Source organism: Carassius gibelio, chromosome A17, assembly GCF_023724105.1.
Source record: "Carassius gibelio isolate Cgi1373 ecotype wild population from Czech Republic chromosome A17, carGib1.2-hapl.c, whole genome shotgun sequence".
Lineage (NCBI taxonomy): Eukaryota > Metazoa > Chordata > Actinopteri > Cypriniformes > Cyprinidae > Carassius > Carassius gibelio.
The window spans coordinates 3,249,821-3,275,819 of NC_068387.1; the positions used below are offsets into that span (position 1 = coordinate 3,249,821).

At 38.0% G+C, this 25,999-nt stretch overlaps 1 pseudogene; it reads left to right on the forward strand.

Moving 5' to 3' along the window:
- Window positions 1–1,136: 1,136 nt before the first annotated feature.
- LOC128031589 (RNA helicase aquarius-like) lies at window positions 1,137–24,519 on the forward strand (annotated as a pseudogene).
- Window positions 24,520–25,999: the final 1,480 nt, after the last annotated feature.

Consider the following 25,999-nt stretch of genomic DNA (forward strand, 5'->3'; position numbering starts at 1 on the left):
CACCGCCTGTTCTTCATCAGTGGACTAAAAAGAGAAACACATTTGAAAAAGAAAACATTTAATTAAACTATCTTTCAGATAGAGGTGTATTCTCATCAGTAAGGATAGGTAAATAGTCTGTTTTATAATTTCAACACTTTGTGTGGTTGTTTAATGTCTCTGTCTCTGTAAGGGCATGTGATATTGTTTAAACATATTGCTTTCAGAAAGATACTTCTTTACTGTTACATTAAAACAGACATGACATTCACATACCTCACAAATGTTCATGTTCGTGGAGGGCTGCTCTTCAAAGGGTTAGTTCACCAAAAAATGAAAATGGTCATAATTAACTCTCCCCCATGTTCTTCCAGACCCATACAAACTCTGCAAATTTTTGGAACACAAATAAATATACTTAATATTCTTTACATTTTTGTCCTCCATTGCTAGTCTGGGAAACCAATATTTTCTTTTGAACATACATGTTTGCTATAATATAATTTAAGAACAGTATCAGAATCAGAATGAGCTTTATTGCCAGGTATGTTCACACATACGAGGAAATTGTTTTCGCTCCGCAGTGCAACATAAGAGTGACAGAACAAAAAACACAATAAGGAATAAAAAATACAAAAAATACAAATAGGTGGGTAAGGAATGACAATGTACAAATTGACAATGTATGGCAGGTATATTACAATGAGCATTTATGTATGTACATGCATATTATGTGCAAAAAATTTAAGTGTACACTAAGTATGTGTGTTAGATAAATAAGTGTAGTGTATATAAATATTAATAGTGTGGTGTGTTCCACAGTTATTATCAGCTGTTCATAAGATGGATTGCCTGAGGGAAGAAACTGGTCCTGTGTCTGGTTGTACTGATGCTCAGTGCTCTGTAGCGTCGACCAGATGGCAACAGTTCAAAGAGGGAGTGTGCTGGATGTGAGGGGTCCAGAGTGATTTTGACAGCCCTTTTCTCACTCTGGATAAGTACAGTTCTTGAATAGATGGGAGGGTTGTACCGATGATTCGCTCAGCAGTCCGGACTACCCTCTGTAGTCTTCTGAGGTCAGATTTAGAAGCTGAGCTGCACCAAACAGTTACTGAAGTGCAGAGGATGGATTCGATGATGGTGGAGTAGAACTGGAGATGGGCACAGATGGAGGTGGGCACGGAGAGCTGAGTTAGTTTGGGCAGGAGGAGGTTTGGGATGATCGTGTTAAAGGCCGAGCTGAAGTCCACAAACAGGAACCTCATATAAGTCCCCGGTCAATCTAGGTGTTGCAGAACATAATGCAGTCCAATGTTTACTGCATCGTCCACAGACCTGTTTGCTCTGTAGGCAAACTGAAGAGGATCTAGCAAGAGTCCAGTGATGTCTTTCAGATGGGCCAGCACCAGTTTTGACTACAGACATTAGAGCCACAGGCCTATAGTCATTTAGTCCTGTAATTTTGTATTTCTGTGGGATGGGGATGATGGTGGAGCGTTTGAAGCATGAAGGGACTTTGCACAGTTCCAGCGATCTGTTGAAGATCTGTGTGAAGATGGGGGCCATCTGGTCAGCACAGGATTTCAGACAGGCTGGTGTAACACAATCTGGGCCTGGTGCTTTTTTCCTTAGATTGATTCATATATAAATATTGGAATTAATTATTAAAATAATTCTATATTTATGAGGCTTGAAAATACAGATTATCTAGACCCTTAATGGATTAACAAAAAATTATGTTAAAAATATATTTGAGTTGTAAAGACAAACAAAAGTCATATAGGTTTGGTATGTACGGAGCCCCGCATGTCACCTGTTGGAGAAAAAAAAGTCATTCCAATCCGTGCGCTCAGATTTTGTAAACCGTACCATCGGTTTTTGAATCCGTACCCATGAATTCAGAAAATACAGCTGTGTCTTTGCTTCCTCCGCAAACTGAGAAGAGCCAGAGCCCTGCCCCCCATCATGTATACCTTCTACAGAGGCACCATCGAGAGCATCCTGACGAGCTGCATCACTGTGTGGTATGGCGCCTGCAACGAGTCCTGCCGAAAGACTCTGCAACGTATAGTGATAGCAGCTGAGAAGATCATTGGTGTCTCTCTCCCCTCCCTCCAGCACATTTACAGAACCCGTCTCACTCACAAAGCCCTCTGCATCACAGGTGATCCCACCCACCCGTCAAACAGCTTCTTCAGTCTGCTGCCATCAGGGAGGAGACTGCGGAGTCTCCAGGCCAGGACCAGCAGACTGAAGGACAGCTTCTTCCATCAGGCTGTCAGGAAGCTGAACTCGCTCCCTAACTTGCCCCCCCATCCCCCTTCTGCCACAGGCACCACTGAACCAGCTGTGTCTAGTGTGGCCGCCGTGGACACGCGAGAGTCCCTCACCAAACACTTTGGCCATCTCAGGTATGTGAGCAGCTAAATGTGATGATGTGTTATCTCTGCAGAGAGAGAAAGAGAGAGAGAGAGAGAGATACTTGACTTTTAAACTTCTTTTAATTTACACCATTTTTTCAAAACATTACAAAACTAATACAAAAACAAAAAATAAAACCATAACAATTTTACCAATTTAAAAACCATTTCTCCAATCTCACTCATTGTCACTAAAGCATCTCTCACACCCCACCTTGTTTTGAAAAAAAAAAAATACATTATCAGTTTGTTTATAATACGCAAATTCAACAGCAACCCTAAATTCTACCAATGATTTAAAAAGAGGCAACAAGTCAACATCTTGACCAGCGTTTTTACATTGATGTGTTTTCAGGATTGCCAACTTGGCATGTCCTATTAAAAAATTGTTCCTCCAAATTTTCTTTTACAAGTACCCTTTTTATCTTTGGTTGCAAGTCAAGTATAAGCAATCATGTCGTGAAAAGTGTGTACTTGCAACCAAAGTTAAAAAGGATATTTGTAAAAGAAAATCCCAATTTCGTAATTAGTTTTCCCAAAAGTACAAAAAGTGTAGCCAGTCTTGAACATTCACAAAATAAATGAAACACAGTGTCAGAGGCCTTATAAAAAGAGCATTTAGGTAAAACCATTTCATTGAACTTGGAAACAAAGTTGTTTGTAGCCAATGTAGCAGAAATGACTCCAACCAGACAAATTAAAGAGTTGATCAGGGCTGTGGCTGAAACACGAACTGAATTCCTCAGTAAGGCAACAGGAAGTCATAAAACATTCTTTGCCACAAGTCCCAAACAAGATAACCAACCAACCTATGCTTTCATAGAACAGCTTTCAACATTAACACCACTAGAACAATTATTGACAATTTCAATTCGGTGAATAGATTTGTCAAATTTGTTGTTCGTAATTGATAAGCAACGTCGGACATCACATTTAAACCCATGAGAGTTATACACCAGATCACTTGACTTCCACCACCAAGCAGAACCAGACTGAAATTCCTAAGGGGGGAGGGGCTTTGAACCTCTGGTCTCCACAGAAGTCTTTGTCAAGAGAATTGAAAGAAACTGTCTTTTGTACATATATAGGGACCAGAATGAACTCAAAAAGACTTATAAATGAATCAGTCCATCGCTTAACTCCATATTCATTTATATGTAACCCACACATTTGACTATCATGTTATAATCACTTATTGTGTATGTCTTTTGATAACTATGGGATAGCTTAAGGATACATATTCATGTCTAGTATCGACGTAATCGAATCTGCTTGCTTGAAATAGTCCTGACAATCATTTATTTGTCACATGTATCATATTCTGGTTATAGGAATCGTGTCCAAAATTAGACCCTTCAAGAGCGGGAAAATTCGGACCACATGCTTGGTAAGATAAACATATGATTTATGATGCCCCCGAGCCAAGACAATATCTGATTGGTCAAGACAACATTTGAGGTTTGGCCAACAGGCCAGTTTAAATACTCAGGACACCATAAAATTTTGCTTTTAGTCTCTAGCTAAGCTTCTGCTATTAGTCATGCCTGCTTTTAGTGTGCTTTTAGCTTTTCAGCGTGCTTCGGCCTGCCTGCTGCTACTTAGCCACGATGAGAAGAAACACAACCTATTCACGCCAAACTTTATTTCTTTTCTTTTCCGTTTGAGAGTTTCGTGTTCTGAGTTAAGTTTTGTAACGTTGAGTTTCAACTTCAACCCGCACACAACTTCAGCCAACGCCGAACCAGGGCTACCCAAGACGTCACTTCAGCGACTACTGAGCTTCCAGCCAATCAGCGACATCGGACAACAAAGGGGACTCCTTTTTCACAGGAGACACAAGTAATCTCCAGACTGTGACCTTTACTGGTGTATCTAATATAATTTAACCTCACTGAGGAACTCAATGCGAGCGCTAATTACGTGATTGATGGTTGTTCATGTCTATGCAATTTAACATATTGCTGTAAACTTGGGATTCCATATTTCCATTCTCTTAAACTCATCTTTCCCTAACTTTCGATCTTCCTGCAACTTGTGTGAATGTGTGAGTGCGTGCGTTTATGTGTTAGATTAGTTTATATGTGTTAGATTTATCTAATAAAGCCTTATTCATATTGAAAAGAGAAGTATCTTGTGTTTTGTGCTTACAAGTTAATGTCTTAAACTGCCGATCTTATTACTGTGCTAATTGATAGTGTTTTCACTATAGTTTGGATATTAATATCCAGCGCAGATTTGATGTTAAACGGCTCGTTCAGTGAATCGCAGGGCGAAATTTTTTAGGAACTGGAGGTTTGTATAACAGCCTCCACGAGTGATTTAAATCTCTTTCCTTCAGTTGTTCAAAGTGTGTGGATTTAGCACAAATATGGTAACTTATTTTCTTCCCCATTCTTTGGAAATCCAAAAATTCAAACCCCTTTAACAAGAAACTATTAGTATTCTCTTCAAGTTCCAATTTTTGTGGAACAACTTTTAATCCTGGAAAAGTCTTAAATACCAAACCATCAATTCAAACAGATAAGATAATCTATAAGTGAAGTTAATAATGGGGGGAAACAAGCTTTAAAGCTCTTAACCATCCCTTCCACCATTCTTACTGACCTTATCCCAACCTGGTCAGTAAGTGAATGAACCGTTCGCCACTGACCTCTTGTTGTATCGAGCAGGTCCATAACTCTAGTTACTCCTGCATTCATAAAATTTTAATTACAGAACCCGATAATAAAAACTGTATCTTAAAAAGAGGATTAAAAAACAGAGGTTCTGAACACCCATAATTTTCATCATCTACTCTTGAGAATCTTAACAAACTCCATGAATGAAAAATTGATTCATGAAATTTCAAAATAGAGCAATTTGCATTTTCAACATAAGGCTTCTCAATTAAAAACAACTCTCTGTCAAGATCTGTTCCTACAAGAAAGCAAAGTTAAAACTGCTCTCTGACAGCTTAGAGGAAGGGTCTCTTTTTCAATACTTTCCACCAAAACATCATAGAAGTCCTGACCAATTAAGTTCCAAAAAGCCTTATAAAACTCGGCTGAGAGACCGTCCAATCCAGGTGACTTTCCAGGATTCAATTCCTGAACAGCTCTTGAAAGTTCAGCCATTGTTAAGACTCTCAAGATCCATTTGATCCTTGTTTGACAATTGTGGCAAGTCAGTCAGAAGTGTGTCTGCTTCTACTCCATTACAAGGCTCTGCACGATACAACTCTTCCTAAAAAGACATAGCAAAATAATTAATTTCCATTTGTGTTGTCAATACTCGTCCATCTGGGAGTTTCAGTTGATGAAGATGCTTATGTGTTGTTGTTGTTTTTTTTTTTCAAGTCCAAAGAAAAAAGCAGTAGGAGAGTCCATATCATTTAGACGAGTGAACTTTGCCCTTAAAAGGGCAGTTTTGCCTTGTTCTTCCGCTAAATTGCGTAAAAAATTTTTTATTCCTTTCGAAAGAATCAGTGGAAGTAGATCTTGTAGTACTTTGACTACTTTGTCCAAGAATTTCTTCTTCAAGAGCTTTCATTTTCTCTAGTAGGGCACCCCTGCTATGTGAAACAATTATAATCTGTATCTTGCCCACGTCCCACCATTGACTTAAAGACTGGAATTTTACTCTCTCCTCTCTCCAAGAATCCCAAAAAAGGTGAAAAGAGTGAATAAAAACATGATCCTGAAGTAACCTATTATCAAAGTGCCAGAGTGATTTATAAGATTTGGTGGACTCAACAGAAATAGCCATAGAAATATAATGATGATCTGAGAGAAAATATTATTTGAGTTCACTTTCATCCAGGTATACCGTCTAAGCCCAGGAAATGTATCTCTCCACAAATCAACAAAATTATATTGATCAACTATTCTTTTAAGAGTATTCGCCGAAAGGAATGTGGTTCATTATGATTCTGATCCAATTGCTGATTTAAAGTGCAATTAAAATCACCCCCCGGTATAATAATATTATACTGGGGACAGTGTGATAACGCATCTGATAATTTAAAAAAAATAATAATAAAACACTCCCGACCATTCATTGGTGCATATACATTATCACCTTTATTTATATAGTGCTTTAAACAAAATACATTGCGTCAAAGCACTGAACAACATTCATTTGGAAAACAGTGTCTCAATAATGCAAAATATACATTATATACATTAAACAGGGAAAAAACTTTGTCACCTAAATTAACATCTACTCGTAAAATTCTTAAAATTACCACCAACCCGGGGTGAAAACAAAACTGCAAACCCTGCATTAACATTTGTGCCATGGCTCAAATACACATTACCCTTCCAATCGCTAAGCCACTGTGACTGATTCTGCAAATCCGTGTGTGTTTCCTGGTGTAAGATCACATCAGCCTTTTTAAGAATTAGTTAATTAAAAAAGATCATTTCTTTTTACTATACTACGACAACCATTGATATTTAAAGACCCAATATTAAAAAAGGTCATGACAATAATCACAATGGGGTATAAAGCAACCCACCACATCTGCCTTTTGACACTTTTCATGGAATCAGTGTTTCTTCAGACGTGAATTTAGGCTTCTTCTAACTACAGTAACAAGTTTTTTAAGCCTGTAGCGTTTCGGTTGATCCAGTTCCTCCAACGTTGCCTTTCGCATTGCAATAGCACCAGATTCAACAAAAAGTTCCAAATCAGGAAAATATTTTTCCAGTTTGGGTTTTCTCTGATTCTTAGTAGCATCCAGAAAATTATTCAACTGTTGAAATGTATAAAAAGAAAGCTTTGACTGGGAAATAAAATTCCCCGCATAATTTCCTTGTGAATTTACATCATACTCTTCACATTCAGAGTCATTCTCAGATAAATCATCAGTTCTCTGTGACAACAGATCTAGGCCTTCATCCTGTGACAAGCTGCTGCTTTGTCAGAGAATCTTTGCTTTGAGAACCTGTATGTTCTCAATCTCATTTTGATTTCCTTGGTATTTTATTAAATCACTAACTGCCCTGTAAAGTTTGAGCTACTCATCAACTTTAACACTTCCATCTGTAGTAATGACGGAAGCACTGTCTGTAACTTCAGTATCTTGTGCAAGCACATCAGAGTCCTCTCCACTGTTAAGTAACACAGCGGTTTCATCTTGCTGTATTATATTAGTATTTTCTGCTGCAGTGTCAGTTTGCCACAGCAGTATTCACCTGATCCACTACAGAATTACTTTCCTTCTCCTTTTCAGCTTCCATTTTTAAAGGACACGATTGCCTGACATGACCCGGTTTCGAGCAAGTGCGATAAATCAACAGCGATAAAGATCGTATAATCTTTCCCATTCAATGCCAGTTTCACAGCAACCTCCAGATTTTGAAATTCGCGATTTAAACTTGCCATAACGCGCAAGACTGTGCTCAAGTGTATCCTTTGGAATAAAGGGAGGAACATTGGAGAGGATAACTTTTGTCGAGGGGTTAGACAGCGGCAAAACAGGAATGAATGCATCTTTCACAGATAATCCACGTTCAACCAAATCATCAACCATAGTCGTTTCCCTCAAAAAAATAACAACTGCCTTATTCATTCTCGATGCAGACAAGATGTTTAAAGCACCAACTGCATTGCTAACAGCAATTAACAATCTTCTACTGAGACGGTTTCGTCTGAGAAACACTTGCACCCATGGCGTGCAGTCAAAGACGCAAAGCCATCAGAATTAGATCCCATTGCTACTCTCTTTTGCCGACAGAGTCAGCAAATAATTTAAAAAAAAACTGCCGTAGTTTCAATAAGCTCAACCAATACCTAATCTAAAAAGAGAAAAAAGGAAAAAGTTTGAAACTCACTCAAACGCGCCGCTCAGTCGCTCATACTATCGTCCCAAATGCTCCGCACTCGCGCATGCGCACACAGAGAGAGAGAGAGAGAGAGAGAGAGAGAGAGAGAGAGAGAGAGAGAGAACGATGTGGCCCATTAGATAAAAGGCTGCTGCCAGAGTGTGATGATAAAGTCTCTTAACTGCAGACAGGGTTCCCACAATTATAAAATACTAATCGCAATATCAGGGAATTTTAGACTGGTGTTTTCAAAAATAAACTACAGTTGATGATTAATATATTTGAAAATCGATTAATCTCTCAATCATTTCTTGAATTATTTGCTAAACCGGTTAAAATCCGATGGTAATTAGATTGCAATACTCTTATTCAGTAAAGTTTGTGAAGTGAAGAAGAATTGTTTGCAATCGAGATGAGCCTTTATGCAAAATGGATAAGGCATGACATGTTTTTCTTATTATGTTCCCTGAGGTGTAATTATAGCATCACTAAAGTATTTTTGGATGAAAAAATCACTGTAAATTGAGTTGTTTATGACTTTTTTCCACCGTTTCTCTTCTTCTGACTGAAACAGTAAGTTTTTTAAGAGGTCAGTTTACCACCCACTTATATGATTGGCTAAAATCCATTCCTGCCATTACTGTTTTATAAATAGTTTTTACACTAAATAGGTTACTTACTTACAGTTTGCGATGGTGTTGATGGGTCCAGAACAGTTGGCACGGCCTGATCTTTGAGTAAAAGTGTTTTGGCAAAGCCAGCATCATAGTGAGATTTGTTCTCAAAACAGCCAATGATGAAACGTACTGAACACACATGAAAATGAGCACTGATGTGACTGGGATGTTCGCTAAAAATAAATAGTCTATACTTACAGTTCTTGTGGTTTTGGCAAATGGAGTGTAATGATTTACTTGTTTTGTAGATTTAAAAATCCTTCCAACTCAAATGTTTTGCAATTTTTTTCAGGTTGTGTATGATATTTCTGAAAAATGTTAGATGATTTACATTACGTATGTAAATTGATGGAGATGCCACCTTTCTGAAACTGCTCTTTGTGCTTCTGTTCATCTTTCTGTGTGTAGTCCCAACACCCTCCACTGGGTGTCAGCATACCTGTGTCTCCTGCCTGAGCTTCCGGATGGAAAAGACAGTCCTACCATAAAGAATTCCTTCTGGAAAAGCTGGAATGGTCATCTTAAAGAGCAGGTCATATGGGTTTTCAAAAAATAAATAAATAAATAAATGAATAAATAAATAAATAAATAAATAAATAAATAAATAAATAAATATATATATATATATATATATATATATATATATATATATATATATATATATATATATATATATATATATATATATATATATATATATATATATATATATATATTGCAGTTTTTAACTAGCTATCCTTCAGTGTGCTTGTGATGTATTTTCCAGTTGAGCATCGGTATCATCCTCAGACTCAGGCTCAAATTGATAAGGTAATATCGTTGCCATTTTTGTAAACTTACAGCATCTTTTTACAAGTACCCATTCAAAGAAAAAAAGAAAAATAAATATGGTAATGGGCGTTTCATTTTCAACAGGCATTGCACAAGGAAAGACCAATCACAACAGACTTTGCCACCCAACCAATCAGAGCAGAGTAAGCTGATGGAAGAGAATTGTTTCAAAATCATAGATTTAATGTTATTAATGTATATTATATTATATTAAATGTATATTCTGGGAATATTACAAATGTTTTCGGAACTCAGATGCATTTAAACCCATTGTAGGGGACTCCAACACAATATTAGGACACTTTAAAATACTACATGACCTGCTTTAAAATATCACAAGTATATAGGAGTGTTTACTTTTTTCTGCTGTACTTGCGCTTACTGCATAGCTTCACACATTTGTGATTAAGAACATTTAGTCACATTCACACAATTCACAAAAACAGCTATTCAAACTTTTCTAGCAAATGTGTTTGTCACAGACATCCAAATGAGCATAAGAAAGTTTTACACATACACAGAGATTATGTCAGAGGACTATATTCTTGCTTTGCAACTGTTAGCCTAACTACTGATATGAAGTTTTTTAAAGCAAAACATTTTTAAAGGCAAGTGAACAATCGCTAATAAAAAAAAAAAAAAAAAAAAAAAAAAAAAATGAACGCATTACAGGCAACAGAGCAAAGTAAACACTTCTTTCAGGTTTTTCAAGTGGGCTTGACAGTAGTATTCAGGTACAGACCTTTAATAATCAAATTTATAAAAACACTGTCTTTAATGTAGATTAATAAAGGTTATTGTCAAGTGCAGGGAGAGATTTTCTTTTGTTGTTTGATTATCATTAATGAAAGCTGTTGAATTAGGTTGCTGTCGCTTTAAGACTGTAACACAGTTCGTAGGTCGGGAGGAAGAAGGAGGCGGGAACAGGTAAACATTTAAATAAAACTTTAATAACAAAATAAACACAAAACAGCACGACAGCTCCTCATGGACAACTGTCGCACACAAACAGAACCAAAACACAAAATAACATCTTTCACTGTTGTTACTCCTCCTATTATCCTTCTGGAGCTCCTCCATGGGACTCGAGACTGGTGAGTGGTGCAGGTGTCACTCTTTATTAGTTACTCCACCGGCCTCGCTCCGTTCCCATGGCTCTCGGCCCCGCTCCACTCATCACAAAGACCTAATGCACAGATCTAATATAATGATGCACATCCAGTTTCTTTCTTGACTATTTGTATTAAGACATAATAGTGTGTTTACGAGGATACTCACCAAGATTATTAAGGTATTTTTACATAATTTGTTTGGATCTGTCCGTTCAAGTACAAAAACATATAAAAAATAACTAAATTCAGAGTTAATGAATTACTGAATGGTGTTCTTTTTCATGTCAACTGGCGCTTGAATGTTTAAATTGGCAAGACTTGTGCCTATGCTAAATTTTCGTTTGGTTCAATGGTTTAGTCAGCTGTCCTGAGTATCTTTCACGCTGGCTCCAGGTCCAGTCCTTATAATCGAGCCCTGAAGCAGTTGATGTGAGCAGCATTATTTGTTGCCCATGTAGTTTGTTTCGGCTCAGCTCAAAGATGTAGTGTCGGGGGACAAACATGTTCAGAATAGCTGCTGATTTTGTTTCTGATTGTGGATTGAGTTGCTCAATTTCTAAAAGTTTGAGGCTGGGGGCTGTGAATGGCTATAGAGTGTATTTTTATCCTCTGTTGCAGACGTTTAAGATGTTTCAGGCCCATCTGTGGTCCTGCTTCAGCGTTTTAATTACCCGCTCCAAATCTCATCAAGAACTCGAGCATTTCCTCGTTAATGCTGTCGCTGTGTTGATGGAGCTGGTGTCAGGCGGTCATTTGAGCACTGAGCAGCTGAAATCTGATTATGTGCATGTGCTGCGGCCCACGATGGAGTCAGAGCAGGTCACAAACCAGATAAAACACTTAATTAAGCTTCTACAGGATAAGCTGCCCGAACACTCCTGATTAATTCATTTGATTTTCTCAAAGCTAAGTCCCATGTGAGCCGCCTGACTTGTTTTCTCATTGAAATTGTTTAATGTTTTCTCAGCATAGTTGTCTCAGTTTTAGCTCATTTGAATTTTGAGTGGAAACATAATAGCCAGGGTTTATAGTCATCGGGATGTACAGAAAAAGTTTTAAAGGAAAACTTAATTCAGACATTCACATCTTTCATTATGCATGCACTAAGAGTTTCTTTTAAGAATGTTTGGAGACTGCGATTCCCACTGCACATTTTACAATAAATCACTCAAAAACAAGATTTAGATTTACAGGCAAAATTTTAATCAAGGACCAAAATGTGTGCTGGAAAAAAATTGCACTGTAGATCAAACTTAAAAGATCAGAGATCTTGATTTGATGGTAAAGTATTTCCCTTTAAAATGCTCGTGGGATGTGTTTGAAACGCTCTTGCGCTGTGATGTATGTAGCCTACATTCGGCCATCTGCTGTGCTTGAAGGGTAAACCATAATAGCACAGATTTGGTGGTTAATGAAGGAGCCGGCCAAGAGGAAACAAACCCCATGAAACCTTTTTCTCTTCTGTTCAAGTGTCCCGTCATGAGAGACGAATCTCCCAGATAGAGCAGCTCAACCAGATGCCTCTGTACCACACCGAGAAGATCATCTGGGACCAGAACATCGTTCCCACTGAGGACTTTTCAGGAGAAGATGGGCATCAGCGAATACGAGTTCACCACATAATTCTCATACTATTGTGTCTCATACCAATGCATTGGTTAAATTAGAGGAATAGTTCAACAAAAAATGGATGTACTCATTTACTCTTTCCTAATCTGTATGACTGTATTTCTTCATTTTGAATAACGATCATCTCTTTTCCATACAACTACAGGTTCATACTGACCAAGTGTTTAAAGTTCCATGAAGCACAAAAGATACATAAAAACATCAAAACTTGGCCCACAACTCATGGATTATTTATGGAGGGTTGTGTGTGTGTATGTGTGTGTGTGTGTGTATGCAGTGAGCATGGATATATTTCATTTACTGATAATCTTCTCTTTCACAGAAGCTTTGAAAAATAGCAAAAAATAAAATAAAAAATGTAATTAATGCAATACATTTGGTGTCTTGATTGTGTCTGTCTGTGCAAAATACTGTGTGAAGAATTTTTTTTTAATTCTCCTCTATTTTACAGAAGGAAAAAAATGGTTGAGGTAAAAAATGATGAACGAACAAAGACAGAATTTTCCTGTAGGTAATCAAATTTAAATGGTGATGCACTGAAGTTTTGAATGACTGAAATTATATTCAACAACGAATTTGAGTAGAAACATAATTATGTAATTAAAAAGTAGAATTGTATATATACAAAGAATAAACTGGTTACTCAACAGATTAATATAACATTTTTCATATTTGGTTTTTAGTTAAATTAAACTTGAATTTTGGAACTTGAACACTAAATTCATTTCAGTGCATCACTACATTTAAAAGGGGTGGTTGATTTAAATTTCACTTAGTATTTAATGTTGCTATTTGATCATAAACAATATCTGCAAATTTACAATCTGCAAGTTCAATGCAAACGGAGATATCGTCTTTTAAAATTCTTGCAGTTAAATGCCTTCAGAAACGGCTCATAGGGACTACAACAAGTTACTTCCCTGGTTTATGACATCACAAACCCTGATAAACCCTGCCCCTGGGAACATGCAACAAAGGGTGGGGCCATGTTGCTCTGCTTTAGAGAAGAGGAAGAGAAAACTAGTGCTGTGCGTACAAAACTATACATTTGTGAATCACGATTTTGTCTTCTAAAAATTCTAATTGATTCACAAGTTTCAAAATCAATGTTCTAAAGCAGCTGTTCTTAATCCAGATAAAGCGGTTTAGCCAATCACAACACACTGTGCCAGCTAACCAATCAGAGTCCATCCTGCCCCTTCTGAGGGAGAGGCTTCATAAAAGCAGGAAATGATCAGTGTGTTTATAGGACAAGGGACAGAGTATAGTGTAGAATAAAGGTAAAATATGTATAAAACAACAACAACAATAATAAAGGTATTTAAAAACGAAGCATTAACACATGTTAGACTGTACCCCATAAACATAATCAAGCCTAGAATAATAAGACAACCACTCCTTTAAGCTTTTATGTTGTGTGAGTGTAAAAAAAACATAACCTAAAATTCAGTAAAACAGTCTTAAACTATTTTGTTGTTGTTGTTTGTGATTGTGCAGGCTGTTTAGCTCTTCCTAAGCTGAACCTGCAGTTTCTGACCCTGCATGACTATCTTTTGAGAAGTCCACCTATTGAATCTGGCAGCATATTGAGGATGTTGTCGTATATGAATGAAGCCCTGGTTTGTTCTCAGTCTAAACTAAATTTGTTTGGGAGCTTGATAACTCCTGGACTGGTGTGAGTGTCCTGGTTTATGATCTGCTGTGTTTGTGTGTTCGTGTCTTGCAGGTAGTCTGAGTATGGAGGAGTGGTGTTTGGAGGATGGGCTAGAATGGCACAGACCATAGCTTCGTTTTCTATCGTGGAGGCGGCCAAGCCCAACATCGGAGATAACTCTGAGCTGATGTCACCCTTAACCTCAACGTCTGGGATAACATCAAATATGAGTGGGAGGGTAAAGATGATTATGCAAGCATTAGCAACACATCTAAAAACTACCTACTACACATGAAAACATCAAGAAATACCAGGGTTATCAACAAACAGTGAAAACATATTTTAAAAATTCTGGTTGCCGAGGCAACACTTCTCATTTTCATTTAAAGTACTAAAATAACTAAAACAAAAAAATGATGTAAAAAGCCTTTATTTTATTTTATTTTTCTTTAACTTTGACAGTGAGATTTGCATGATCAAATATTACTTCCATTTTCTTTTGCATGATATAATTTGTTATATGGGGTTGTTAATATTTTTCCAGTTAACACTTGAAATACATAATTTAGGTAGTTCTTTACAATAATTAACACATTAATACACTTTAATACATTACCTAACACTAACTAATCGAACCTTAATGTAAAGACTTACAATTATTTGTTAATAAAGTATACATTTGTCCACAAAAACACTGATAAATGAAACAGAAAAGCAAGCAGGTGTGCTTGATTTGGCGTGGCAGTCTATACAAATAATAACTGTTTCCTTAACTAAATCCTGCATTTGGACCAGATCGGTTACAGAATAACATCTGTGCCTCTGAAATTATTATCTTTTTCTAGTTAGCTTTCTCTGTGTCCTACTTGTCAAGCATGAAAAACACAAGTTTTGTTTAAATTCTGAATATATCATCGTATACAGCATGCAAAGAGCGCTCCTTTTAAATGTGTTAAACCTGTCACTCATTCATCGCGATCTAAGAAGTGTAAAAAATAAATATATAAAACATGAACATGACTACACAAACATGAACATTTACTACTTTTTAAAAGTCTGTTAGAAAAAAAAGTCCCGAGCATGATAGAACTCTGATAGCACTGGCCAAAAAGAAGGTGACTGGAGCGGTGAATGGGTGGATTCCAACCTAAACACCTCTGATTAGCTATTGCGTTTTAAACAAATCAACAAACATGTTTGTGATTGGTTACATTACACACTAAACTCAGGTCCGACCGGTCCAAAGGGTGGGGGTGCCAGGCCTGGACTAGAAAGTCAAAATAACAAACAAAATGAAAGAAATCCTGTTGCTTTTATTGAAGGGTGAAGAATTGTTATGACACATTTTTATCAGAACAAACTTTTAAGGATTTAGTTTGTAAGATTGACTCTAAAAACCTAAAGTACATTTAAAGGATCTTTTCAATTAGAATTATATAAAATGTTTATTTTATTGTATTTATGTAATTATTGTTGAATGTCTAGTCTGTATTTGCCTGAACTGATATGCAAGTACATTTAAATACAACAACAGTTCAGATCGTCATTTGTTCTTACAGGGCTGCGCCAGCAGCCATTTGTGGATCAGGCCGGGCTGGTTTAAGTGAGAGGCTGTGAGGTGCAGGGCATTCTGGATGATAAGGGCCATGTCATAGAGGGAGGTCAGACTGTTCACGGAGTTCACTCAACCATGTGATGAGTTTGCAGTCCACAGACAGCGTACAGATTAGACTGAGTCGTGAGCATAGAGTTTTATGTTGGTTGCCTTGGTTTTACAGTTGAACAATTATCATTCTACATGGGCAACACATGTAATTATATCATTCTTATACAGTTGATATGTTATATATGATAATATCATATACTACCAGTTACATGTTCTTGAATGTAGAACTGTTTTCTATGTGAAACTGAAAGTGTAATTTATTTCTGTGATGTGCAGCTGTATTTCCAGCATCGTTACTCCAGTCTTGGTCTTCCTGACCTCGGAATAAGAGAGAAACAGACTAATTTTAGCTTAGATGCCATTCTTCTAATGATGTAACAAGTACATCGGGTGTTATGGGAAGTGTTCCTGGTTCCGGTTTACCTAATTAATGCAGCTTAAAAATCCTTTAACGGATTTGGATATTAAAAGCACATTAGTGTGTTATGTGTAAGACAGGTTAAAGAGATGGGTCTTTAATCTAGATTTAAACTGCAAGAGTGTGTCTGCCTCCCGAACAATGTTAGGTAGGTTATTCCAGAGTTTAGGCGCCAAATAGGAAAAGGATCTGCCGCCCGCAGTTGATTTTGATATTCTAGGTATTATCAAATTGCCTGAGTTTTGAGAACAATGGGAATATTTTTAAATCTATACTGTGTTTGATAGGGAGCCAGTGCAGTGTTGATTACTCAACAGTTTTTCAAATCGGTGTGTTTCACCGGGCCACAAAGAAATATAAAGCTGAGTATCATTAGCATAACAGTGAAAGCTAACACCATGTTTCCTGATGTTCTCCCAAGGGTAACATATAAAGCATGAAGAGTAGCGGCCCTAGTACTGAGCCTTGAGGTACTCCATACTGCACTTGTGATCGATATATGATACCCCTTCATTCACTGCTACGAATTGATGGCGGTCATACAAGTACGATTTAAACCAGGGGTTTTCAAACTGTGGGTCTCGACCCACTAGTGGGTCACAGAATGGAACAAGGTGGGTCGCACAAAGTCACTTGGCTGCAGCTGAATTTGCGTTTCAATGACACACACACTCACACAGTTCAGTCTAGGTCTAGGACGTGTGGGGCAGGGCCGAGAGCCGTGGGAATGGAGCGAGGGCTGTAGTGATTTGGAAATGAGGGACACTCACCGGTTTCGAGAACCACGTTGGAGATCGGAAGGATACAAAAGAGAAGCGACAACAGTGGAGAATGAGAGAGGACCAGGCCTGGGTTTTATTTTGTGTTTGGTTTTTGTTTCTGCGATGCAGTTGTGCGCGAGGGGCTGTTGCGCTGTTTTGTTTTTATTTGGTTATTAAGACTTTGTTTGATTGTTTGCCGGTTACCGCCTCCTTCCCGAAAGAATCATCGAGGCAGTGGGCTGGAGTGAGTTTGTCTGTCCCCCCGGCAACTCACTCCAGCCCACCGCCTCGAGCATCTTTGGTTGCAGACTCCTTCGCCCCGCTCGATGGCACCGCGGATTAACCACAGCGGGCGAGGGTTCTTCGGCAGCGTATCCCTCGTTCCTCCCGGGCTTTGGCACCAGTGTAACACATTAAAAACTTCACAATCACGGGAAGAAGGAGACGGGAACCGGGAACCCACTCGTCATAATGATATAGCCCACCAACATTAATAACAAACTCCAATATCCTTAGTGTGATTTTCGAATTGCAATAAAGTCCGCATGTGTTGCGTGTTTTAAAGCGCAGGCGCACACAACTTGTAATAACAGTGAAGGTCTCAGAGCAATGTCATTAAAAGGTTCAATCGGTCCGCATTATTATCACTTCAATACACTATATTCTGCATGAGATTGCATACACCAGAAAATTCAAATGTTACAAAAATGGTTTCAGGCAGGCCATGTTCATTCATTTCTATCGTCCGTTTGAACTCTGCACTTTTTTCATTCAGGAAACGGTTTGTAAAAAGCATTTCACATGTACAGGGTGAGCAGGGCACAGACGCAACAAAAACACAAACAATATTTAAACATTTCCACATAACAAAATGTACAAAAGTTCGCAATATTTCCTTGACTTATCATCTCTGTTTAGAGAAAAATTTGCCAAAGTCCTGAACATTTATTTAACCATCGCAAAAATAAATTTCTGCCTGAACTAAATGTCATCCATTTTTTTTTTTGTTTATTTAAAATGAGATACATCTGTTTATTATAATTTTTTACCTATTTCACAATTATTTTCATCTCCAAACTGTTTTAGATAATTCTGCTTTGCTTCTTATGCTTTTCTAAAAAAGTGTTGGATTGTGCTCCGTTCTCACCGACACACACGGAAGGATCATGAATCCATTTTCTGCAACAAAACACAGCTGTTACAGTTGTTACTGGAGTTACACTGTTACACTGGAGTGAGCCGGTTTCACTTTTTTTATGGACACTACATATTTTAACGTCCGAAAACAAAAATTTAAACTTAAATATTAATAGTAAATATTAATTATTTTTCTTAAATACTTAATTTCTGTCATCAAACATTTAAGTAAGATTAGACATAAATTAATGCCAACCGTTCTTTTTTTTTTCTCATATATTTTGGTGGGTCGTGAAATAGATTACACTTGTCTAGGTGGGTCAAGGAATGGAAAAGTTTGGGAACCACTGATTTAAACCATGCTAATGCACTTCCATTAATGCCAACAAAGTGTTCAAGTCTATGCAAAAGAATGTTGTGGTCAAATGTGTCAAACGCAGCACTAAGATCCAATAGAACTAATAGAGAGATACAACCACGATCAGATGATAAGAGCAGGTCATTTGTAACTCTAAGGAGAGCAGTCCTATGATACGGTCTAAATCCTGACTGGAAATCCTGGAATATAATTGTGAGGATACTACCTTTTTTAGTGTCTTGGACAGAAAAGGGAGATTCAAGATCGGTCTATAATTAACAAGTTCTTTGGGGTCAAGTTGTATTTTTTTTTTTTTTATGAGAGGCTTAATAACAGCCAGTTTGAAGGTTTTGGGGACATATCCTAATGACAATGTGGAATAAATAATAGTCTTTTAGGAGCTTAGATGGTATAGGGTCTAACATACATGTTGTTGGTTTAGATGATTTAACAAGTTTATACAATTCTTCCTCTCCTATAGTAGAGAATGAGTGGAACTGTTTTCTCAGGGGGTCTATAGTGCACCGTCTGATACTGTAGCAGACGGCTGAATGGTTACAATTTTATCTCTAATAGTATCGATTTTAGAAGTAGTTCATTAAAGGTGCTGTAGGGAACTTTTGTAAAAAAAAATATTTTTTATATATTTATTAAACCTGTCATTATGTCCTGACAGTAGAATATGAGACAGTTAATTTGTGAAAAAAATCAAGCTCCTCTGGCTCCTCCCAGTGCTCCTATTGCCATTTGCAGAAAGTCATGCACTCCCGGTAAAAAACAACCAATCAGAGCTGCGGTCCGTAACTTTGTTTGTGTTCAAAATGTAGAAAAATTAACATAATAAGCGAGTACACCATGAATCCATTTTCCAAACCGTGTTTTTAGCTTGTCCTGAATCACTAGGGTGCAGCTATAATAAGTGTTTATATTCGGACTATTTTAGATTGCTTCGGGGATACCGCGGCAGAGTAGCCCAGTACCTTTGTGATTCTTCATAGACATAAACAGAGAGAAGGAGTTCCGGCTACAATGTTCTTCCGCAAGACGCAAGCAGTTCTGTTTATTAACCGCTAGAGCGCCAAAAGTTCCCTACTGCCGCTTTAAGTCATTATTGTGTCTGTCTGTCTGTCTGTTTGTGTCTGTGTCTGTCTTTCTGTGTGTGTCTGTCTGTCTCTGTCTGTGTCTGTCTGTCTGTCTGTGTCTGTCTGTCTGTCTGTTTCTGTCCATATGACTGTGTCTCTTTCTGTGTCTGTGTCTCTTTCTGTGTCTGTCTTTCTGTCTGTCTGTCTGTCTGTCGGTTTGTGTCTGTCTGTCTGTCTGTCCGTGTCTGTGTGTCTGTCTGTGTCTGTGTCCGTGTCCATGTCTGTGTGTGTTTGTCTGTGTCTGTCTGACTGTCTGTGTCTGTCTCTCTGTGTCTCTCTGTCTGTCTGTCTGTGTCTGTGTCTGTCTGTATGACTGTGTCTGTTTCTGTGTCTGTGTCCGTGTGTATTTCTGTCTGTGTCTGTCTGTCTGTCTGTGTCTGTCTCTCTGTCTCTGTCTGTCTGTATGTCTGTGTCTGTTTCTGTGTCTCTTTCTGTCTTTCTGTCTGTCTGTCTGTGTCTGTCTCTCTGTGTCTGTGTCTGTTTCTGTGTGTCTGTCTGTCTGTCTGTGTCTGTCTTTCTGTGTCTGTCTGTCTGTCTCTCTGTCTGTGTCTATCTGTCTGTGTCTGTCTGTCTGTGTCTATCTGCCTGCGCCCGTCTGTGTCTGTCTTTCTCTGTCTGTGCCCCTGTATATGTATGTGTGTGTGTGTGTCTGTCTGTCTGTCTGTCTGTGTTTTTCTGTCTGTGTGTGTCTGTCTTTCTGTCTGTCTTTGTCTGTACCTCTGTCTGTGTCTGACTTTCTGTCTGTCTGTGCATTTGTGTCTGTGTCTGCCTGTATCTGTCCTGTCTGTGTCTCTCTTTGTGTCTGTCTGTGGCTGTGTGTGTGTGTGTGTGTGTGCTCTTGTTTTTGTGACATATCAGGACACAACTCTGTATAATGACATGGGTATGACACAGGTATTACAAGGAGAGGGTGACTTATGAGGACATAACCCATGTCTACAGTTTGTAAAGTATAAAAACAATTACGCCTATGGGACATCCCCACTTTCCACAAAAACAAACGTGTGTGTGTGTGTGTGTGTGTGTCTATTTGTGTCTCTTCTTTCTTTGTCTGTCTGTCTATGTCTGTCTGTCTGTCTCGGGTGTTGTAAGTAGTCACGCTGAGAGGAATACATGAGTAAAGTGAGGCAATGCCCGGCCGAGAAGTTAAGACGGACGACGTGGCGTCACACTTCCCCTTCCATAGGTACTTCTCCAACACTCCTCAGCCGGTGTTCAAAGGCCAGTCCTATCAAGAGGACATGGACATCGCTGAGGGCTGCTTCTGCAACATCCGCAAGATCTTCACCCAGCTGGAGGTAGGGCTGAAATTGCTATGTTTGTCCTACTCTGTACATTCATTGGGGAATCCTGAAAAATCTAATATATCACATTTTTCACAAAAATATTGGGCAGCACAAATTTTTTCAACTCTGATAGTAATCAGAAATGTTTCTCTGTTACAAATGCACACAGGAAACGATAGATCCAATTGCAGTATTTAATGGAGAATCCAAAAATCACATCCAAAAACAGGCAAGAGGTCATAACAACTAAATCAGTTCAAAAACAAGAAACATGAAAAAACCACAAGGTACCACGAGAAAGCCGGGTGACGGAAAACAAGGACTCCACGAAACAGATAGAAACAGACCGGTTTATATAGACAGGTGAAAATTATGAAAGTGGAGACAGCTGAGTGCAATTAACAGGTGAAAAGGACCACTAGTGGACACCCAGGGAAACACAGACCAGAAACTGTGACATTTTTGAGCAGCAAACCAGCATATTATAATTATTTAAAATTTATTCATATAGAAAATAGTTATTTTTATTAGTAAAAATATTTTAGAATATTACTGCTTTTGCTGTATTTTGGATCAAAGACATGCAGGCTTGCTGAGCGAAAAAGTCTTTTGACTAGTCGTGTAAGTCAGTACTGTAATAACCAGTCATTTAATACCATAGTCTGAAGATAATCTACTCCAGATTAAGAGAAGACACAATAAATGGGGCGGCAGTGGTTCATGTAGATTGTCTACAAACCAGAAGGTTGGTGGTTCAATCCCCGGCTCCACCTGACCAAGTGTCAAGGTGTCGTTGAACAAGACACCTAACCCCAGCTGCTCCCGACGAGCTGGATGGTGCCTTGAATGGCTAACACTGCAGTCGGTGTGTGAATGAGTGTGTGAATGTGTGGCAACTTGTAAAGCACTTTGGATGGCCATGTGGTCTGTTGAAAGCGCTATATAAATGCAGTCCATTTACCATTTGAAAAAGTCTGCTTTGGTTTATATTCAAAATATCATTGAGGCTCTGCGGTGCACAGTGTTTCACAATGAGTGATGGACCAGTGAGCCGATGGAGATCAGGCCACACTTTAAACATTTCAAATGAGCCATGGTGCCATCAGTTTCATCACGATACCCCAGTGTTTTAGGGGGGAAGTCGTGGCCTAATGGTTAGAGGGTTGGATTCCCAATCGAAGGGTTGTGAGTTCTAGTCTCGGGCCGGATGGAATTGTGGGTGGGGGAGTGCATGAACAGCTCTCTCTCCACCTTCAATACCACGACTTAGGTGCCCTTGAGCAAGGCATTGAACCCCCAACTGCTCCCCGGGCGCCGCAGCATAAATGGCTGCCCACTGCTCCGGGTGTGTGCTCACAGTGTGTGTGTGTGTTCACTGCTCTGTGTGTGTGCATTTCGGATGGGTTAAATGCAGAGCACAAATTCTGAGTATGGGTCACCATACTTGGCTGAATGTCACTTCACTTCACTTCACTAAAATAACAATTTAAAATAGTTTTCATATGTGTGCTCTAATCAGAGCTTGTTATAGTGTATCCACAAAGAGAAACACATCAATAGGGATCTCCCTCCCCTCTGTTTACAGTCCATTATTCTGGGATCCCCTATTTCTTTGATGCTGATTTCTCATCCTTTCATCCTTTGTGTTCATCTGCTGACAACAAAGACATGCTTGTGTGATAAAGTAGTGCGTCAGAGCATGCATGTGTGTGTTTGTTGGGCTGTGTGTGGGTCTGTCTGCTGGGCATCACTGTCTCTCAAGCGTCACTGCTGAAGACTCAGGGTTAAACAATGGCTTCATCAATATTGAAGGCTTTGGTGGGATTAATATTCATGCAGAAGTGCATCAAATATTAATTCCCCAGTGAACACGGTCCTGAAAATATTCAGCTAAGTTAATCTTTCTTAAACAAAACAGATTGTGTCAAAGCAACTGAACAACATTACAGTGTGTCAATAATGCAAAATGACAGTTAAAGGCATTTTATCATTGAATTCAGTGATGCCATCATCTCACAGTTCAGTTTAAATATTATCTGTGCAATCATTTGCAATTAAGTCAAAGCAGACATGCTGTTTCTAACAAATGAGAGGAAGTAGAAAGAAACACAGTCTCCTGTGCTAAATGTTTAAACACCAGCCTCACCTTGTGAAATTCATAGAAACAAAACTTAAATTAAAATCCTGTTTGACACAATGTACTCCATGGCCATGCCTTCCTTCTTTTAGTGTAACGGTCCAAATGTCTCCTTCAGCTCGTGCTTCTCGTGTCTTTCTGCTGTCAACTCTTTACTGATTAAGTAAACATAAGAATAACTTTAATATTGTTAATTATATTTGCAGATGAACACTTACTGGATTGAAGCAGCTCGGCTTTACTTGATTCTCCAGACATAACTTTTTAGAAAAATCAGTTAAATCTGATCATCAAAATCTTTTGAGGAACAAAAAAAAAATCTCCCAATCATCATTATATTGCATTATATTGTCCTCTGCAGAAGTTCAGGGTGTTTGAGCTGTTGGTGAAAGAGGCCAATATCATCACCATGACCTGCAGTGCACGCACGCCGTCCTCAAACGCCACGATCTGGTGGAGCTGGGCTTTAAGGTTGATGATTTTGATTCCTGTTTATTTGATTCAAGTTATTTCACTTTATCGTTATAACCATTTACCATTTTTTTAATTGTGTAAAAAAAAAATGTGTCCAAAATGTTGAAGTACTGTACATTACAACAAATGAGAATCTGTGTTTTACCCTGGTTGCCTGAAATCATTTGAATGAACTGATTCACTAAAATTAATCTTTTAGTCTACACCTCATTATGCCTGAATATTCATATTCTTTATGTCCTGATGGAGGAGGCAGCTCAAATCCTTTATCCCACTGCTGCAACAGGTTAACAGATTAAGCTATATGGTACGTTAGTTTGTGTTATTAAATATAATATTATATATTTTTCAGGGGAACATTTATTCAATACATCAAAAATGTATATAAAATATAAAAAATGAACATGAATATATAAATAAATCTGCTGATTTGCATTTTTTTTTACTTAATTTTATGAGTTTAAATATATAATTAAAACCTCACCAATATGTATAGAATTTTTTTTTTCACCAAATAAGAATGAAAATTGTATAATTATATACACTTGTACACAAAATAGCAAAAAGCAGTCAAATGTCGAAGTTTTCCATTTTAATGACAGTCATGATTAGGCATAAAATGATGTCTTCAGAATCATTTATACGATTGAAAATGGGTTGAGAAAAATTAACACATTTGGAATCATGCCTTTGTGACAGCTTTTCTAGTAATTAAGGGATGATATAAGACGACAACTTGACAAACGACAAATGGTTATCGAAAGCAAAAATGCTATGAAATGCACATCACATTTTGTGATTAATTGTACTGTGCTCCAACAAAACACACAGTATGTTTGTAATCAGCGGCCTAAAATTAGTAAGGAAAAAAGTTTTGTATTTCATTCAGCAAATCTGATGCAGGGGCATTGTTTATCTAATCAAAACAGAGTATGTAACCTTAATGACTAAAACATCTCTGCCTCTGTGTTACACAGAACCCAGAGGACAGCTACAGTCGACTCAAACGCTGGATTATGATTGGTGATCATTAGTAGACCAGTGTTTCCCAATTATATATATTTTTTGCCATGGAACAGTAAACACCACGAAGCACAGAAATACAGCAAAATGACACAAATATCCATTGCATCAAATGGCATATTAAAACTGAATATTACATTTGTCGATCTCTGTTTTGTCCGTCATTAACAGCTGCGTCTGAGGCAGTGAGTGCATCGCTTTACAATTTCAGCAACTTACAGGTTATAGAGTTTATTGTAGTTATATGGGCACTCAGTGTTTTTGTTGCTGAATACATTTGGCCAAAATCTCATGATATAAAATATATACTCCCACATGGAAAAAACGTATAAAAATATATGTTTCAATAAAGGTTTTGATATAGGTTTTTCATATATGTAACATATATAAAATTGGCCGTTTTCCTATATTATATGTACACATATATATATGTGCATAGATATACCTATATAGGTACATATATGCACGTATATATGCACCTATATGTTCACCTATAATAGTAAAATTCAAATCCATAGCTGCTAGGCAACATAAATAAAAGTCCAAAATGTAGAAATGTACATTATTTATTTATTCAAGATCAATCAAATTGTACAAAACCAAAAATATAGTACAAGAACAAAAATAAGACAAAAAACCTGCTAGGCAATATAAATAAAAGTCCAAAATATATAAATGTACATTATGCATTTACAAGAACAATCAAATAGTACAATAACAAAAATAAGACAAAAAATTGAACAGAAAAAAAAAATATATCTTTATTATTCTTTGAAGGTCTGTCATGACGCGCCTCATCCTCATTCTCCTCCTCCGCCGCCTCCTCCTCCTCTTCCTTCTGGCACTATCCAATGACATTTGATAGGGTGTCCGAGATTTTTTTTTTTTCGGCGCACACATTTTTTAGCGGATAGATGTTTTTGTCCACACGGATCTGGCGTTTTGGAAGAGTGAAACCGATGTTTTGAAACCGGGTCCCAGAGTGGATATATTTAAAAACGCCACCTTTGCATTTCGTCTCGATGGCGAATCCGTACATTTTCTGAAAATATAACGTCATCAGCCCTCGTCTCGCCCCTAGTCAAACACCACTACATCACGTAAAGGCAGACATACACTGTGCAATTTCTGTGCTATTTCGGCAACGTACCAACTCACACTGTACGGGTAGATCGCATGCGATGTAAAGCCAAAGCTTACGATTTTTGTGTGCTCACTGTACGGTCCGATTGCCGGGATTGCTGACTGCTTACACTATACGTGAGGAATCAACCGAATCAACACTGAGGATCCCTCAGAACCCGGATGTTTGTGGCTCTTCCTTGAGAGGAGGGAACGAGACATTAAGTATGGAGAAATCCATTTCCTCGAAATTATGAAGTCTGATTGAATAACTTTTTTGCTTGCAAATAGCCAATGGCGCCCTTACCCTCACCTGATTGGCTGACAGCCATCAATATAGGTGACGTTGGGCACCAAAAACCTCAGAAT